The 20,779-nt window shown below is 36.9% G+C and overlaps 1 pseudogene; it reads left to right on the top strand.

Moving 5' to 3' along the window:
* LOC130554839 (uncharacterized) overlaps nucleotides 1–20,779 on the top strand; it is a 59,806-nt pseudogene that overhangs the window by 26,229 nt on the left and 12,798 nt on the right.

The raw sequence follows: 20,779 nt of genomic DNA, 5'->3' as shown, positions 1-20,779 counted from the left end.
GACTATTGGTTAACGTTGATTAGCTGCACCTGATGTGATCAGCTGATGCAAGCTGAACTCACGTGACCTGCCAGAACTAACGCTACACTTGATGTGCATTTAAACTGCCCGCTTACGCTGGAAACTTAGAAGAAGCGAATATCATCACAGGTCTGCGGTAGTGCGTGAGTCTGCTATTTACCCTGTTACGTTGTTTTAACTGTTGAACTGGACTGTTGACTGTTGTTAGTTAAGATTATTTGAGCTTGTTTATTTAATTATTTGTTAGACGTTGACTGATTGCTTAGGTGTTAGCATTTTTGTTCCGTTGGTACTGAAGTTGTTGTGATTATTTTTTCTGTGAAGAATCACTCTCAAAACTGTGAGTTCCATTGCCAAAGCAAGACTTTAATATCAAATATATTATATTCTATCCTTACTGTCTGCTTTTTGGTCTTACATGGCCACATCTGACTTTCATCTCTTAACTCCAGAAACTTTTACAATTCCTGTGGGTATTGGAAATTTGACCTTCAGAGGTCACATATGGAGTGGGGTCTGCACACACACCCTTTTGACAAACACTCACATTCCTTCTGTGTTTCTCCCTCGGCTTCTTGGATTATTTTTCTTGCCTGTTTAAGTACAAATTTTGTTATTTTTCTCTTTTTTCTGTTTTATTTTTCTGTTTTTACCCATATCTTAAATTTTGTGAAGTTTAACCAATGTGTGCATCTCATCACACAAAGCCAAATCAAAGGAACCCTCCCTTGGCCAATTTGTAAACATGTTTTTTGATCTTATCTGCCATTTTTTTTTTTTAGATATTATTTATAAGTTCTTTACACAAGGGTACCCAACAGCTCTACAAGAGTTGCTGCCATAATTTTTTAATACAGCCAAATTTCCACTTTTAATAGTTTTTTTTCAAAACCTTTTTAAAAAAATTCGGATTTACAAAACTCTTTCTTTTTACCTACTTTTTTTATTTTTTCCCAAGCATTATTTAATACAGATTCTCAAAGTGATACAAATGTTCTTCTAATTTATACCAAACAGCAATATTAACCACTTTTTCCTCAATCCTAAATTTTACACATCATTTTTCAAGCAATCATAGATTATGCAAATGTTTTAAAACGTGTTATACACCTTATAAACAATAATAGACTTTCAGTAAAACAATAAAAGCACTTTTTGTTAACGATATGATAACAGATCATAAAATAGACATGCTCTGTTTGACAGAAACATGGCTAAAACCAGATGATTATATTATGAGTCTGTCCCCCAAGATTATTATTATAAACACGAGCCTCGTCTAAAAGGCAGAGGGGGAGGTGTCGCAGCACTTTACAATAACTCTCTTAGCATTTCCCAGAAGTCGAACTCTAAATATAATTCTTTTGAAGTCATGGTTCTTCATGTTTCAACACCTAATACTAAAGATAAAACACTTTTTAAATTGATTCTAGCTATTGTATATAGGCCTCCAGGGCACCACACAGATTTTATTAAAGAATTTGGTGGGTTCTTATCAGAACTAGTACTGGCCGCAGATAGACTCCTTGTCGTTGGTGACTTTAACATCCACGTAGATAACGTTACAGATGCCTTAGGAATGGCTTTCAAAGACACTCTTAACTCCATGGGCATTAGTCAACATGTGTCAGGACCCACTCACCTTCGTAATCATACTTTAGATTTAATACTGTCTTACGGTATAAATGTGGACGACGTTAAAATCCTTCAGCAGAGTGAAGACATTTCGGATCATTATCTGGTATTATGTTTGCTTCACTGGCCTACGGCTGCAAATAAAACTCATTGTTACAAATATGGTAGAACAATAACTTCAACTACCAAAGATGCGTTTCTCGATAATCTGCCCGAATTGTCTCAAATCATGAGAAATAACGTTGAAGATCTTGACATTACCACTGAAAATTTTAATTCCACCTTCTCGGTAACGCTAGACAAAGTTGCTCCACTACGTTTAAAGAAGATTAAAAATGGCAGCCCCACACCGTGGTATAATGAACACACTCAGGCTCTAAAGAAAGCGGCCCGAAAAATGGAGCGCAACTTTAAGAAAACTAAATTAGAGGTATTTCGTACAGCATGGAAGGATAGTATTCGAAAATACAGGAAAGCCCTAAAAACTTCTAGATCCGCCTACTTTTCATCACTAATAGAAGAAAACCAGCACAACCCTAGGTTTTTATTTAACACGGTGGCTAAATTAACAAAAAATAAATCGTCAGTGACTTCTGATCCTGTATATCAGCATAGCAGTGATGAATTTATGAACTACTTCACATATAAAATCCAAGATATTAGAGAAAAAATTATAACAATGCAATCAGAAGTGAAACCCGCTGAACAAACTAACTACAGCGCCCTTAAGGAGAAAATGCAATTATTTTATACCGTAGATCAAGATGAGCTGTCTAAAATTATTAGATCATCTAAATCAACAACATGCATACTAGACCCTATACCTACAAATCTACTGAAAGAGATGCTCCCAGAAATTATAGATCCTCTTCTTGGTATTATTAACTCATCTCTGACATTAGGACATGTGCCTAAAGCATATAAGGTGGCTGTTATAAGGCCCCTTGTCAAAAAACCCCAACTCGACCCTAGAGAACTAAGGAACTACAGGCCTATATCGAATCTACCTTTCATATCTAAAGTTCTGGAAAAAGTAGTTTCAACTCAATTATGCTCCTTCCTCCAAAGGAATGACATCAATGAAGAATTCCAGTCTGGATTTAGAGCATGTCACAGTACAGAGACTGCTTTGATCAGAGTTACAAATGATCTGCTATTGGCGTCTGACCGAGGTTGTATCTCGTTATTGGTGCTGCTAGACCTTAGTGCTGCATTCGATACCATTGACCACAGCACACTCCTACATAGACTCGAAAATTATGTCGGCATTAAGGGAATAGCTTTGAAATGGTTTAAATCTTATTTATCCGACCGTTTTCAATTTGTAGCAATAAACAATGAGGTGTCACGCAAATCGCAAGTCCAGTACGGTGTACCACAGGGCTCAGTCTTAGGGCCTCTGCTCTTCGCATTATACATGCTACCTCTAGGAGATATAATAAAGCGACACGGAGTTAGCTTTCACTGTTATGCTGATGATACTCAACTTTATATTTCCTCGAAGCCTCATGAAACACAGCAGTTCCATCGAATAATGGAATGCATAGTCGATATAAAAAACTGGATGAGTAACAACTTTTTATTACTGAACTCGGACAAAACGGAAGTGTTACTTATTGGACCGAAAACTGCTATAAGTAACAACCAAGAATACTGTTTAACTATTGACGGATGTTCCATAAAACCCTCGTCGTCAGCAAAGAATCTTGGCGTTCTATTCGATAGTAATCTGTCATTTGAGAGCCACGTCGCCAACACCTGTAAAATTGCGTTTTTCCATTTTAAGAATATATCTAAACTACGTCATATGCTGTCAATCTCAGATGCAGAGAAGTTAATTCATGCATTCATGACATCAAGACTAGATTACTGTAATGCACTGTTAGGTGGTTGCCCTGCAGGCTTATTACAAAAACTCCAATTGGTCCAAAACGCGGCAGCTCGAGTTCTTACACGTACAAAAAAGTATGAACATATTAGCCCGGTTCTGTCAACCTTGCACTGGTTACCTATAAAGCATCGCGTTAACTTTAAAATCTTGCTTATTACCTATAAAGCCTTACATGGTTTAGCTCCTCAGTACTTGAATGAACTCCTTTTGTATTACAGTCCTTCACGTGCATTACGCTCTCAGGCGTCCTGTCAGTTGGTAATACCTAGAATTTCAAAATCAAGTGCAGGTGGTAGATCCTTTTCCTATCTAGCGCCTAAACTTTGGAATAGTCTTCCCTGCACTGTCCGGGAGGCAGACACACTCTGTCAGTTTAAATCTAGACTAAAGACGCATCTTTTTAATCTTGCATACACTACTCTTCCATAATATAAATCTTCAGAGGGTTTAGGCTGCATTAGTTAGATCAACCGGAACCAAAAACACAACTGATGTACTTGTTGCATCAAAGAGTACAGAACAGTACTCTACTCTCAGCCAGTCTTGTCTCATTGTTCCAAGGTTACCACAGCGAGCAGGATGCAGTTCATGGCCTGACCTGATGGTAGAGCGGAGAATGGGAAGTGGGGACCTGACAAGAGCTGAGATGATAGAGCTGGATAAAGAAGGACGCGGTCTCTTGACATGTCTTCACCACAAAACTTCAAATGCTATTAGATTATTAATGATAATCTTAAACTATAATTTATTTTATTATTAAGTTTATTTATTTTATTTAGCCTTGTTGTGCAAGCTCTCTGGAGCTTGTGCAGAGGCAGCAGCTTTTGCCAGAGGGGAACTGGAATCCCCTGGTTGGGCCTGGGTTCTCCTGAGGTTTTTTTTCTCGATTAGAGTTTTGGGTTCCTCGCCACCGTTTGCATCTGCCTGACCGGGGAGGCTGCTTTAGAATTTTAAAGTTTTACTTAATTAATATTGCATATAGGAATTTATAGTCTGTTATATTTGACCTGTGCTTCTCTCTCCTTTATCCTAAATGTGTGCTCTCACTGAGCGTGTGTGTGTGTGCGTACTTGTCTGTGTACGTACGTGTGTGTGTGTGTGTGTTGTGTGTGTGTGCGTGCGCATCCGTGTGTGTGTGTGTGTGTCTCTGTGTCTGTGTGTGTTGGTGCGTGTGCGTGTTGTGTGTGTGGAGTGTTTTGTATGTGGGTATGTCTGTCTTCTGTGTTTTTAACCTTTTCTTGTTTTTGCAGGTACAACTTTGATTGTTTTGCTTATAGTCAATGTGTCTCATGTGCAGCTGCTTTGTAACAATGAAAATTGTAAAAGCGCCTATAAATAAAGTTGAGTTGAGAGTTGAGTTAATAACTATATGGTGTAGATTAATAAACCATCTGTATCATCACTATCCAACTCAATACCTTAGTGCATGCACTTATTTCCTTTGGAAGTGGAACCCTTTAATTCCTATTAATCGTTTTATTCTTAAATTTGGAAGAGCACTGTGAGAATCCTTACCACCACAAGCTTCACATTGATGAACAATACAAACTTAGTAAATAAGCAAAAATGCTTACCTCATGTTTTAGGTGGCCACTCGTTTGTATTGCTCATATATTCAGCTTGCCGTGGTCTCTCACTTTTGTGCTCTCATCAAATCCCATCCTCGTCGCCATTATGTTGTGATTATTTTTTCTGTGAAGAATCACTCTCAAAACTGTGAGGTCCATTGCCAAAGCAAGACTTTAATATCAAAGATACAAAGCCGAGTTGCCTGCAGAACAACTGCCCCACTCTGGTTGGGGGAAGACCTTTATAGTGGTCCACACACACACACATACGTCAACCTAAGTTATTGGGGGTTACCATTATCACTTGAAACAGATATCTGACCTCATCAGTCCTTGCTGGTGAGGTGGCAATGATAACAAGGGCTCTGGTACTTTTGACTAGCGATGAACTAACAAAGTCCAGACCTCACTATGTAGAGATAAACTTATAATAGTAAAACAATGTGTACATGATTCCGTTATATTTTGGTCAATAAAATCTTCAACAAAGTCACATTAAATTCCCGTTAGCCACTCGTTACGGCTTGACATCATAATTTTGCACTTAAAAAGCACGGAGCAAGTTTGTTTGCCGTTTGATCCGTGGCTCATTCAAGTCGTTCAGGCTTTGTTTTGCTAATCGAGAAGGCGTGTTCCAGCGACCGTAAGTGCATTTAAACTGCCCGCTTACGCTTGTAACTACTGCGGTAAAGTTGGTTTCATATTCGCACATTCGGACTTCCGCCTTCAATAACTTTGTTAATAAGCATTTAAAATGTGCAATTAAATTTTATTATAATTTCCGACTGTTATGAGCATTACCTCCAATGTTGTTTTCTGCAGAAGTCGATGTTTTAAAAACGCTGAAAACACGTTCATCTCTATGGAATGATGTGACGTCATCCGCCTCAGAGGGACCGTCTACAAATTTCATGATACATTCATGGCAACTGGTTAAAGACTACATTAAGATGAAAAAACAGCTTACTTTCATTTTACGTTCCAGAGCATGTTAATAAATGTGATACAAGTATTATTATACAATTTCATAAACAGTTTGTGCCTCAGATGTTAAATTTCTACTATTACTGTGTTAATTAGTGTGTTTTCTTCAATGACGCATTATCCAGTTCAATAGCTTTTGAAATAAATTAATGACTGCTCTAAAACGAGTTGGGAAATCTTTATTTTACCTTAATGAACACAATACAACCCATTAATTCGATATTATATGCGCGTGGTTGTTTCACACCTATTGCTGACATTTTGAATGAGTTTTCCCATGGGCACATGATTCGCTTCAATAGCATTTAAAAGGATGGCCGTTGCGATGCAGAACGAGTTGCAGAATATTATTCTGAGCCTAACAAACACAGTCCAACCCTTTAATTCAATATCATATGAGCGTGGTTGTTTTACACCTATTGCTGACATTTTGAATGGGTTTTCCCATACGCACATGATTGGCTTCAATAACATTTAAAAGGATGGCCGTTGCGATGCAGAACGAGTTGCAGAATATTAATTTGACCCTACTTGGTTTGTCTATTGCAATTTCAAATCAAATTTCAAATTTCATTGGGGCTCATGTATTATCTATCTTACATAGACAAAATGTTTATTGTACACATGCATTACTGGGCAGAAATTAATAATAAGTTTCGTCATTGCAAAAATGAACCATTAAAATGACAAAGGTACTAGGTAATCAATCCAAATTCTCAGCAAATCAGGAGTATTGCACAGTACTGTTGTTGGAATAGATGATAGGCAGTTTGTTTGATATATAAACTTTATGTGAGAATTTAGGTTTGCCTGTGTCCCACACCTAGTATCGCACACTGTTTTATGCATTATGATGTTTCTCACTTATAAGTTTCATTGAGAGTTATGACCTGAAGTGTTTGTACCAGATATCAGTATGTTCCAGATGTTAGAACAAGGATCTAACGTAGTGCTAACCTTAGCAGAAAATACTATCAACGAGGTCTCGTGATTTTCCATGTACTAAAGTGTCTGGATCAGAGCATTACCTCACTTCCTCATTTATTCTCATATATTGGACCCATCTTAATAAACATTGGACTTTGAGTGAACTGCATTTCGGTGTCTGTGTCATTCTTGGTCCCTAAGGCCTGAAACTTTGTGTGTTCCATCAACTAGACACTACAACTCTCTACCTAGACAAAAAGTAATAATTTTAATACTTAATCTTACACTTTATAAGAGCCTGAAACCTTTTAATGGTTCCTCTAAACAATTAGTGGATAGTTCACAGTCTTCTCACAGAGGAAATCATGACTGCACTACTACAGCAGCAGGAGAAAGACGCTGACAACCACCAAGTAAGCATTTTGGCCATTTCTCTTCCAAACACAGTATTTTTACTCTGCCTGAAATGCGAAGTAACTTTCATCCAGCAGTCCAGCAACAACTATCCTTTGTTAAAAACCATAACCTGCCCATATCATTTTTTTCATATTTACTTTATAAATATGTGTTCAGTCATTTAATTTTTGTACTGTAGTTATTTTATTAATTTAGTAATTAAAGTTTAGGTGCAAATACCCAGTTGTCCTGCAGGTGATCTCATAACTCTTTCTTCTTAAGAGGCACGTATGGATTTACGATTACTCCAGAGCACACGTATCTACGACAATTTTCAAGTGCTACTTAAGTTACAATGCTTTTGAGAAACGGTACGTATGTCTCAGATGAGTCATACGATTGATTTTACGATCTGCGTAGCCTTTTGGGAAAACGCAGCTCAGTTCATCAGCTTTTAAAATACAGTAGGCTACTGACGTACTGACGTACCATACTACAACTCTTATGCATAATTATTTGCTGTATATATCCAGTTGTGTTATATTGGTTTCTTCAATTACACATTATCCAGCTCAATAGCCTTTTGAAAAAAAAAAAATCAAAAATGTCAAGCATATTTAAAGCTGATTGTCCTGTATATTTTTTGGAACTTATGTTCAATAAAACAATGTAAAAAGCCAACCTGCAATTTAAATAAAGTTGAAACCATTCATGATAATTTGTGTCATATTGCTAACATTTTAAGTGAGATCAGAATGAGTCTCTATACCAAAAGGTCTTGATGAATTTATCCCAATAGACATCCTGATGTTATGTTCTATCGTGTTTGATGTAAAATCTGTTTAATAATATGATGGGTTCAGTCTCATGGACAGTTATCAAAGATTGAAAACATCACTCAATGCAAAAAATACATTAGAAAGATGTAAAAGATGATATCCAGTCTGTTTATTCAACACCATTTAGGAATTTTCAGTGTAACCATTTCAAAACAATCATTTTGAAAGAAGAAAAAAAACAAAATTTAGCATCAAATACATATCAAATTAAACAACTACATTATAGGCACAAATCACAAAACCATTCTTGGTCTTTTGATGGGAGCACTATCTTGAGACAATCTACGTGGTACCACCTCTGGCACAATTCACATTGAATCTGGAACAAAAAAGCCAAGTTGTTAAATTTGTTTAATGTTTAAATCACTTTCATTTTTCACCAGTGAAATCATGACATATGAATTATCCAAATGCAGTGCTTTTGTGGTTGAGGTCTGTCTTTTTGTCCACAGATGGAACAATATTCATCCCTTGACACTGCAATAATTAAAATGAAGATAAGGTTATCATTTTAATACATAAATGGTCTGTCCAAGAAATACACAAAGGGCATTAAAAAGTTAAAATACCTGATGCTAGTAAAATTTATTTTGCCACATTTCTCCTGCAGTGGGACATCCAGTCCTTGCTGGGATCATTATTAATGCTTTCTGGAATTTTCGGAAAGTCTTCCACAACCTGCCTGGCGCCATCTACACAAAAAGCAGGACATCTCAGTAAATCGATGCAGAAAAAGCTGAAAAAAGTATATAACTATTTTCAATACCTCCATCACAAACACACCACAGCTGCAACCATCTTCCTGAAAAGTATGTTTTATTGTGGCAGGCTGCCATTTGGTGTCTACCCAGTCTTCTCTTCCATGTTGATTCCTCCTCATTTTTAAGTACTCCCTGTTGTTGGAGAAATACAATTCACTGTAATTTAGGTTTTCTTCAGCAAAGACCCACCAAAAATACAGTGCAGAAAAGTTACAGGTTGTTTAAAAGGAATGCTAATGTAGCCAAATTTTTCACACGCCTGTGTGGCTGCCTCCATTTCGTCATTTCCATATTGAGGGTCAACCACAAATATTTGTTGTGATACAGCATGGAGATACTAAAATAAGACATTACATAATTCATTGGAACAAACATTACTATTGTAATGTGTTCATGTGTAATACAAGTTTTAAAGCAAACAAGATACTTATCTTCTACTTACCGCAAACCTCCAGTGTGCATTGTCAACATTGACAGCGGTGATTACGCCATCATATTGCTCAAAGTCAACCTGCATGACATTCAAAAATACAATAAATGTGCACGTGTGTGTGGCATTGTTTTTACATCCCGGTGGGGACCTACACTGTAAAAAATGATTCATGGCCATAGTAAATATGGGTAAATTAAATAGGCTGATTTTCCTCAAAAAAATAAGTTTTGCACATTACTTAATTTCTTGCTACAAATGTTACAAAATGTACTGAGATTGCAGTTTGCTTAAAATAATGAGTAAACACAGCAAGTAATTTTTTGTAAAGTCGTATGAATCTGGTCATTAGTCAATTTGACATAACATTCTAAGATTCGGTTAGATCATGTGACACAGCGCTTGACTGGCTTTCAAGGCTTGTTGCGGCCATTTTCTGAAAATCATCTCCTCAGACGATAAAGATGAGTAAACTAAACTTGTTTTATACTAAAATGTTTTATCAAATAAATCCCATCAATAGTGTGAAGATACATGTTTCTAAGTTTTTTCATTTTAAATAAGTTTAATTGTGGTGGTGCACGTTTCTTAGTGTTTTAAATAAGCTCCTAGATATCAAATGTACAGAAACATGCGTGCACACTGCGTTTCAACTTTTGTGAGAAGAAATTTTATTTACGTTGCTTAAATGAGATTTATGGTAAACAATCACGATTGCCTACTTTTATGGTGGCATGAAAACACGTTGATAGTTATATTCGCCGTCCAACTCCTTGCGCTTTTTAGTTTAAATTTGACACAACGCGCCACATTAACAGACAGTGTTTTTAAGTGAGTTAAAAAGAGCGCGAAGCCGTCATTGCTTTATTTCAAACCTTTAATCTGTTTATCTATACCGCGTGCGACAAACGCCTTGTTGTTAATGGTTTCTGTTATCTTTTGTCATGTATGTCGCATCTTGAGGTGAGGACAGGGTGTGACCGTTTACCGTGAGCTAGAAGTGCGAGGCGGAGGCTGGAACAGCGGGCTCAAATCTCTATGCATTGTGTTGGTTAGAAACCTCCTTAAAACGGCATACTGTCACTTTGCAGACACGATAGAGGAGAATTGTGTCGGCTACCGCTAGTAATTAATTATTTTTTATTGTAGTACTTGTAAGGGATAATCCACAGCTAGCCGTGCGTTAAAGGGTTTTAATGCACGACGCGGAGGCCAAGAACCACCCGACGCGCAGCAGACCTGTGTGTGAAACATAACAGTTCATATTGATTCTTTAAATTCTTTTAATTATCAGTATGTATATGTATATATTTTATACTATTCTAAATTGATATTATACATTAATATCATATTGTTTTGTTTCAGGACAATAATGGTGAAGTTAATCAACCTTGCAGAGCACACAGTAATCACCAGAGGGGGCATCTCCAGATCTCCATATTCAGCTCAACACCACACGTAACATGCAAGCATACAAGACCACACACAAACATAACTCTACACTGTTATCAAACGCACATACACACTCATGCAAACAACACCACAAACATAAAAACCATTAAAAACCACTACCCTTAGCCATGTTGATGGTTACTGTTGTTATAATGTTTCAGAATGTCTGTTGTTTAGTATCGTTTATTTGTTTTTGTTGTACAATGAAATTTACACTTCTGAACTGCTGTATGTTTCATGTTTAAATTCATTCAGTGAAAAAATAAAGCTTTTAACATTTCACAGCTGTCCATTGTTTCTGTATTTTAGGTGTTAAGAACATAAAATTATTAATCTAAATGAGCTTATATAACAAAAATGTGTTAGTAAAAACAACTTAAAATTGTGAGTCACACCAACCGAAAAAATTAAGCAAAATCCCTTGCTGGGAATAGGGTTAGGGTTACTCAAAACTTTAAGCAATGCTTACTAAAGAATTTTAGGTAATGCAGCTTAAAATTTCATGTAGAACTTGCTTAAAAAATTGGTCACAAAAATGATGCACTATATTTTTAAGTAACTTCAGCGTAAATTTTTTTCAGTGTAAACCTGAATGCACACCAACTAATGGGCTCGTGTTGACAAAATGTAGGTCCCCACGGGCAAAAATAAAACAATTTATAAATCATACAGAACGATAATTTTAGAAATTTTAAAAATGCAAAAGTTGTCTATATGAATTTAAGGTTTATGGGTTGGGTTATGGGAAAAAAATATACACACTGAAAAAAAATACGCTGAAGTTACTTAAAAATATAGTGCATCATTTTTGCGACCAATTTTTTAAGCCAGTTCTACATGAAATTTTAAGCAGCATTACCTTAAATTATTTAGTAGGCATTGCTTAAATTTTTGAGTAACCCTAACCCTATGGCATGCAAGGGATTTTGCTTATTTTTTTCGGTTGGTGTGACTCACAATTTTAAGTTGTTTTTACTAACACATTTTTGTTATTTCTACCAAAAAAGTCTAGTTTACCCTCATGATCCAATGTAATCTCATTTAGATTAATAATTGTATGTTCTTAACACCTAAAATACAGAAACAATGGACAGCTGTTAAATGTTAAAAGCTTTATTTTTTCACTGAATAATTTAAACATGAAACATACAGCAGAAATGTAAATTTCATTGTACAACAAAAACAAATAGACGATACTAAACAACAGACATTCTGAAACATTATAACAACAGTAACCATCAACATGGCTAAGGCTAGTGGTTTTTAATAGTTGTGGTGTTGTATGCATGAGTGTGTATGTGCATTTGATAACAGTGTAGAGTTATGTTATTTATATAAAGTTTGTGTGTGGTCTTGTATGCTTGCATGTTACGTGTGGTGTTGAGCTGAATATGGAGATCTGGAGTATCTGGAGATCCCCCCTCTGGTGATTACTGTGTGCTCTGCAAGGTTGATTAAATTCACCATTATTGTCCTGAAACAAAACAATATGATATTAATGTATAATATAAATTTAGAATAGTATAAAATACTGTATATACATATACATACTGATAATTAAAAGAATTTAAAGAATCAATATGAACTGTTATGTTACACACACAGGTCTGCTGCATCATGTGGATTCTGCATAAGTTCTTACCTTGTTCTGTATAAGTTCCTCACTATGAAAATTAGGTCTCCCAAGATTTTTTAACATTCATTCAGGAATTGGCTTTCCTAAAATATAAAACAAAGATATTAAAGTCACATAATTGAACTTTACCAGAAATCACAACATTGCCATAGTGTAATGTCACACTAACAAAGTTGATTGTACTTAACACTACTGTGTTTTGTTCACTTCCACTCCTCAGTATAAAAATATGCGTTTATGACACACACAAACAATTATATAAGTACTACAATAAAAGATAAATTAATCACTAGCCTTAGCCGACACAATTCTCCTCTATCGTGTCTGCAAAGTGACAGTATGCCGTTTTAAGGAGGTTTCTAACCAACACAATGCATAGAGATTTGAGCCCGCTGTTCCAGCCTCCGCCTCGCACTTCAGGCTCATGGTAAACGGTCACACCCTGTCCGCACCTCAAGATGCGACATGACAAAAAATAACAGAAACCATTAACAACAAGGCGTTTGTCGCGATGCATTGCAACGCTCGCACGTGGTATAGATAAACAGATGAAAGGTTTGAAATAAAGCAATGGCGGCTTCGCGGTCATTTTAACTCACTTAAAAACACCGTCTGTTAATGTGGCGCGTTGTGTCAAATTGAACCTAAAAAGCTCAAGGAGTTGGACGGCGAATATAACTATCAACGTGTTTTCATGCCACCATAAAAGTAGGCAATCGTGATTGTACCACAAATCTCATTTAAGCAACTTAAATAAACTTTCCTCTCACAAAAGTTGAAGCGCGCTGTGCAGGCACTTTTCTGTACATTTGATTTCTAGGAGCTTATTTAAAACACTAGGAAATGTGCAGCACCACAATTAAACTTATTTAAAATGAAAACGCTAAGAAACACGTATCTTCACACAATTGGTGGGATTTATTTTATAAAACAATTTAGTATAAAACAAGTTCAGTTTACTCACCTTTATCGTCTGAGGAGATGATTTTCAGAAAATGGCCGCTGCTGTGTCACATGATCTAACCGAATCTTAAAATGTTTTGTCAAATTGACTAATAACCAGATTCATGCGACTTTACTAAAAATTACTTGCTGTGTTTACTCATTACTTTAAGCAAACTGCAATCTCAGTACATTTTGTAACATTTATAGCAAGAAATTAAGTAATGTGCAAAACTTATTTTTTTGAGGAAAATCAGCCTATTTAATTGAGCCATATTTACTAAGGCCACGAATCATTTTTTACAGTGCAGTTTTTGCCGTATAAAAACCATTACTCCTACGGACTCTCTCCACAGAGATAATAAACCAGACGTGTGTGTTTGTGATCTAAATCATCAGAAACATAATTGGAGTTGCACTCACTTTTCGTAGTCCTTGTCAAGCCATCTGCTCTCTTGGGCCATTTATAATTGCACCAGTAGTGTAATGACTGAGTAGGTAGAGTTTCGCAGAATCAGCCTTTGCATTAAGAACCGCTCTAAGGTAACAATCAATAGTCTGAAAGTACAAACATGCAAATTATAATTCAACAACTTAAATCAGTTTATACAGTAAATTGCACATACTGTACATTTACTCTTTTTGGCATTCATATTTTATTCCTGATAGACATACCTCTCCAAATAACCACTTATCGGGCCTCAATGTTTGGAAAGCAGCATGATGCAACAGAAACTCCAGTTTCTCATCAGGGGACCTCAGAATGGCAACAAGCAAGTTTGTAAAGGGTTTTGTCCATAGCATGTCAACCTGCAATAACATTTGCTTTTTGAATTACTTTTCCTCAAATTCATTAATTAAATATAGTATATGGTTTTAAATGTTTATATTAATGACAGTATTACCTCATCTTCTACATCTTCCACTGCAGCTCGATAATGATGGTTAAATTTTGAACATGTTGCCTGGCTCTTTTCCAGGTCCTTTCTACACTTCTGGGTCCTTTGGGTTTTTTGTGGAACTGGTATGGTCTGTGGTGCTGAAAAGTATTTAGATTTTTTCCCCCGTTTGTTTTACCTTTCTTTTCATCCATTTTTCTTGAGAATGACTGATATCCATTGGTGGCAGAAGCTTTAGCAATAGATTTTCTGATAGGTTGTGTTGAATTATGTGCTCGGTGTACCTTGTTTGGAGGGAGCAATGCGTTTTTCTGATGAATGTTCCTGGTCTGAACTTTTTCTTAGATTTCAGGATGGTATGTTTGACCAATCCAAACCACTTTTCAACGTGGCAGTTAGTGTTTCTTGTTTTGTGTATTTTTGTTTGTGGCATGTCCTTCTGACCATGTGATGCAAATTGTGGATGTCCTAACAGTAAACCACTCCACATAGGAAAAATGGCAAGGTAATGCCCAAAGAGCACATCTATGATACCTGGACAAAAGTATGGATTGTTGTCCTTAGGGAAAGATGTTTCACTTGCTGCCTGTTCTGTGGCCTCTTCTAAGAGATGTCTGAAATACGGTGTGAATGGTGAGCTACCGACAATTGTAGTAGCATTATTTCTGTCTTCACAGCCCCATTTTTCCCTGTCTCCAATTTCCATCGTTTCGTCAGATTTCACTTCTTGGGGTGTAGCAATTACATGTTCAAAAATTTTCAGGCTTTTCTTGACATTTTCATTGCTCTGTGGAGTTGTCAGGACAGAACACAGTGCACTAAAGATAGGTCTCGTTTCAGCCAGCGAACAGGCATTCTGCAGTCTAGCAAATGCAAATGTGACAAAGTCTCTCAGGCCTTGGTCATCGGTTTGCTTTGATATTGCCTGTCTGACTGCTTTAAGGATGTGAGCGGAACATACTGTATGTGCAGCACAGTGTAAGGCTTGATGTTGTCCTGTGTTTTTTTTGCCTGTGCAAATGTCAAAAGCTCTTTCCAGGTAGGATGTGATTTGCTCCCTGTTGAAAGCTATAAGAACACTTTGCATGAGAGCCCAACTATAGTCGGTCTCAACCAGGTGTATGTGCATTTTTGTGTATTTGGACAGATGCAATGTAAATTTGTAATGGGAGGTACTGAATGATCGTTTGACAACATCTCACATACTGGTAAAGGGGGTGCGTCCCGACCCCTTCCTGGAAGAGTGAGTACATAGTATAAGACTTGCTTTGGTTGATCTGCAATTTTTGAGACCACTCCTCCAGTTGCATCGAGATACAGGGACACAGGAATCCTACTGCGTAAGTGGTCCACAAGAATACTCATTCCAATCTCAGTGTACATATGAACACCAAAAGGGTCCATGCTAAAATGCTGTATGCATCCAGGTAGTTTAAAATATCTGGTGTCAAAATCCCTTAGTATGCCTTGCATGAGATGTAGTTCCATTAACACATCAGTGTGCAGTTGTTTCTTTTTACTAATTTCCGATGTGATTACCTTCAGCACATTTCTGTTGAGGCAGCTGGACATATTTCCAGACAAAAGTTCTGCTTTGGGTGTGGTTTTGAGTGTTTTGTAGAAATAATGGCTGGGTCCATGCGTAATTGCTCTAGCTAGCTTTCCTCTTTTGAGGTTTGTTGCTGGCCTAAACCTTTTCTCACACACTTTGTGCTTTATTTCTCCATGTTGAATGACTAGCATCGTCACCATTTTGCACAATCTGTCTGGCTTGTTTTCCAGTTTGAATTTGTATTTTGCCTGGCATGATGGCATTGTGCAAATTGCCACAATGTGCAAATATGGACCGTTTCTTCTCCTGCTGTGGGCAGCGTTTATGTTCTGATATTTAAAAGACAGAGTGCAAATTTTTGTTTTTAAATGCATTATAGACATAGTGGGTCCAGGGTGGCCTTAATTTAGTAGAACCTTTTGAAGATCTTATTTTGTGTCATTGGTTTCTAACAAGGGCGATGGTAAACATTTTACACACCTTTTGTACTGTCCTCCAAACATTTACACCAGCATCTCCCTGTGGTGCATCCTCCCCAGTTTCACTTGCATCTTCCGGGTGCACACTGGAATCCTCTGGGCCAATGTCATTTAGATCTCTACCATCCGTTGCACTCTCTTTTTTTTAAAATCCGCTCTGTTCTCCTCCAAGTCCATGTTATTTAGGACAATATCTGCCCCAGTGTCCTCTTTCCAATTCATTACGTTGTCTATGGAAGAGCAGATTGAACAGTAAGTGTATATTCATGAATTATTTGACATAATTAGTTGTTGTTGTGTAAATTAATTTAGATCAAAATAAGAATAAAATAAGTGGTACATGGTAAATGGAGATAAAAGTGTGGTGAGGAAACAACAATGGTTTGAACTGTAATCACTATGTCCATGATTAATACATGATGCTGTGTTTAAATTACATCAAAAACAATGAATACTATATTAACAAGAAGGTTTAAATTCCTTATAGAAACAGTCTATGATAATTTGTTTATGGTTAGGCCAGGTACTATTTAGATTGTATGATTCTTAAAGCAATTAATTATTTAATAATTGCTTTAACAATAAGTTTGGCCACAGCTAAAGTGTCCTAATATGTTTGGGTCCACTGGATACAATTGCAATTGGATTACATAATTATAGAGGCAGAAAATAATAATTTACCTTCATTTGTCAAAATGTCTCCTGGCTCCAGTATCCTTATCCCGCTTGTTTGCACACTTGGATTGCTCATGGCAAATTGGTCCCTTACACCATTTCGGTTTTCGGTCCATATGACCCATAACCAGTGCCGATTTTGTCTTGTGTTCTCACCAAATAATGCGATAGATACATCTGACCATATGTCAGATGAATATCCCTGGTCCCGGTTTAGAATATCAGCTTTCAATAGCTGAAACACTACAGCATCCTTTCCTCCGGCTTTTGCCCATACACCTGTCCTTTTTTCTCGTTGGCCTTTCTTATACCTACAGTACCTGTCATGATCCGGGTCTGTCTGGTTTTGCTATACGTCCTCTTTGTTGTGTCCCTCAGTTCTTGCTGGTGCCTCGGATCCCTCGGCTACACGGTTCCACACTCTTTTCCCCTCTGGACGGAACCCGGCAGCACTGAGATCTCTTCTGGTTCGAACCACCCAGACTTCTCACTCTTCTCCGGCGGAGAGTAACCTCCGGGTCGGAGGAGCGTCTCATCCGTGGAGGCCGTCAGGCTGAGCCAGTTCCTCGTGGATTCTCACGGCTTTCAGAGGATAGTGTGGGGCTGAAAGAACATTGTACTTTTGGGACTGTGCTGCTAGTGTCTGGAAACCGATTTTTTCCCTTTTTTCTCCCTGTGTGTAATAAAGTTTCATCACCTGCAATTGAATCTCCGTCTCCTCTCTGACTGTCATGACACCTACCCATGATTGACAAGTTTTCACCTTAGTCTTGTAAGTCTTATGAACTCTCAAGGGCTTTAAAGAACCAGCAGTATTGCATCTTTTATTTGTTATGGAACACCTGCTGTTCATCAGATGATTGCACCAATTACATTGGTACCTCCCACAAAATGTTATGTGAACCCTACAAATAAAAATCTTAAGCGTCTGCCAAATGCGTAAATGTAAATGTAAAAAAAAGGATTCTGCAGGATGAGCTAAGTTGTCTTAATAAAAAACTCATCCCATTTACTTCCTGGTGAGGACTTTAAACATATTTTTTAGAATATTAAGATTCCATTATAACACGAAAAAGCCTAATGAACATTCTTAATGTTGTTGAATGAACTAAGTTAAGATTGTCACTTTTATGTAATCATGTTGTGTTGGGCATTCATTTAGTGATGTTTACAGCCTTTCAGAACTGTTCATGGTACTGAATTCTTCATGTTATTGAGAACACTCAGAAAACACAACATCAAACACAATGTTTATTTGGACAAACACTTCAGTGAAATATAAAAAAAACATTTTGGGACTCTGTTGTTCAATTTGTGCCTGAGTTGTGTTGTTCATTTCTTCAATGACACATGACAAACCATAAATTGATAACTTTGAAGTAATTATTTTAACTGTACTAGGTATGAGGCCCATATTTTTATCTGTTTTTTGCTGTTCAAGTCTGAAGCATTGTGAATGTGTGGTCATTATAATGTAACAGTGTTCTCCAGGTCTTACTGAACAGACTGGATTGTGTTTTATTATCTAAATTAGTAGTTCAAGACAATTTCCTGGAGTACCCCTGAATAGTTTACCCAAAAAATGGTCACCTTTCCATTGGAAGTAAAACAATATTTGAATCTGTCACCTCATTCAGCTCATTAGTAGAGACTGCAACACCTGAATCAGATGTGCCAGAGGGAGGGTCCCGCAAGGACTGGGTTGAGGACCACTCATCTAAATTAATTGATGTGAGACATAAAAACCCTACTACCCCAACCAACCAGTAATGAAGCCTCAATGATGAACATTACCTGTGATGCAAGGTATTTTAGTTTCCAATCAGACACTCTTGGAATTCCAACTTAAAGATTTGTAAGATAAGTCTTATTTGTAGTTAAGGGGTGAGCTTATGGCAATGCAACATATTTGGCCTCAACAACAGTTTACTTTAATTTTGTTATTTGTATTTTACAGACACCCTCTTAAAAACAAACAATAAACTCTTTAACTTGGCTTGTGTATTTAAGCATGTAGAAAGGTGCACACTTTTTGTATATTTATGCTGTTTAAGCTACCTGAGGTTTAAGGTGCCCTGATCCATGGAGGTTACTGGATGCATTCAGGTATCAGCAAACAAAAGGGAGATTGGGTGTTCCCGTCACATATTTATACTGTGTCACAGGAAATAGGACCATACCATTATGTTCCTAAGGGTAAAGTCTTTACTGATAAAGTTTTTTTTCTTGATTATTTGTTTATTTGATTTGATTTCCTAAGCCTAGGTTGACTGTTCATTTAAAGTGTCTTTTGTGTATGTAGAGTGAGAAAAGTTTGAAACCCTTTGTTCCAGCGATTGTTACCACATGGCCAGCAAAACTGCATGCCGCATCTGGAGGTCAAAGGAATTTATGGAATTTATAAGAGAACAAAAAGGTATTTTGTGGCCATTTTTCTTTTAAACAGTTTTATTCTTTTTATGATCTTCTTGCCTGACAATAGGTGTGAAACAACCACGCCCATATGATATCGAATTAAAGGGTTGGACTGTGTTCGTTAGGCTCAGAATACTATTCTGCAACTCGTTCTGCATCGCAACGGCCATCCTTTTAAATGTTATTGATGCGAATCATAGGCTTATGGGAAAACACATACAAAACAGCGGTGGTAGAAATAGACATCTGGGTAGAATAATAATTATTTGAAGAGTTGTAGAATGTACTTTAGAGTAAAATGACAATGTACAACGTGTAGTGGGCAGTCAGTCCTTTTTTAACCTATTGACCTGGATGATGTGTTATTAAAAAAAACAATAGAACATTTGCTAGTGGATATGGAACATCTGATGTACACATTTTACCAAACATTTTGAAGAAATACCAGTTAGTGAAGTGTTTGTTAAAAAAATAAACATCCTGTTTGATGTCATGTTTTCTGAGTAGATGCCAGTAATATGATGGGTTCAGTACCATGGACAGTGAAACTTCTCTAATTTCAAACATCAGTCTATTCATGTAGATTACAATACTGTAAGATTAATGTTACATAAAAGCAAAACACAACAGGAAAGCATGACAATAGTACATCCAGTTTGTTTATTCAACACACAGAGAACACTGAAATATATTCATATTATAATGATCAGAACAATCTTCATCACACTTTAAACTAAATAAACAGAGGTGAAAACAAGAAAACATGGACTGTTGTCTGTTCTGAAGAGTCCAAATGTGGATTTCCTCCAGTCAGCCTATTTTTTTCAAAACCTATTGAGCAGAAGCATATGTTATTTTGAAAACCAACAGACCAACATCTAAATATAATTTTAATGCAAATTGAATTTGTTGCTAAATGTATATCGAAATAAATACAATAGACAACACATCAACCCGATAGTTGCTGGTAGACCTGGGGTGTATTCCAGAAAGCTGGTTATGTGACATACCCGGGTAAGTTTAAGGGTTAGTTAGCGGATAACCCCAACTTTCGGTTCCAAAAACGGAGATAACTTTCAGGGTATGTATGTAACCCTAGCAAAGCCACAGCTCCGGAGCAGGTTATGTTCCAGGGTTAGTTCATTTGAAGGAAATGTTACTAAGCTTTAGGGGTTGTCTGCGCATGTGTGCGTTTTTGATGAGCGTCAAGTGGGCGTGGAAGCACAGATTACTTATAATATATTATCACAGCAATATTACAATTACATTTCCAATCT

Source organism: Triplophysa rosa, linkage group LG5, assembly GCF_024868665.1.
Source record: "Triplophysa rosa linkage group LG5, Trosa_1v2, whole genome shotgun sequence".
Taxonomy (NCBI): domain Eukaryota; kingdom Metazoa; phylum Chordata; class Actinopteri; order Cypriniformes; family Nemacheilidae; genus Triplophysa; species Triplophysa rosa.
Note: the sequence above shows the minus strand (reverse complement) of the source record. Positions and strands in the feature narration are given on the sequence as shown.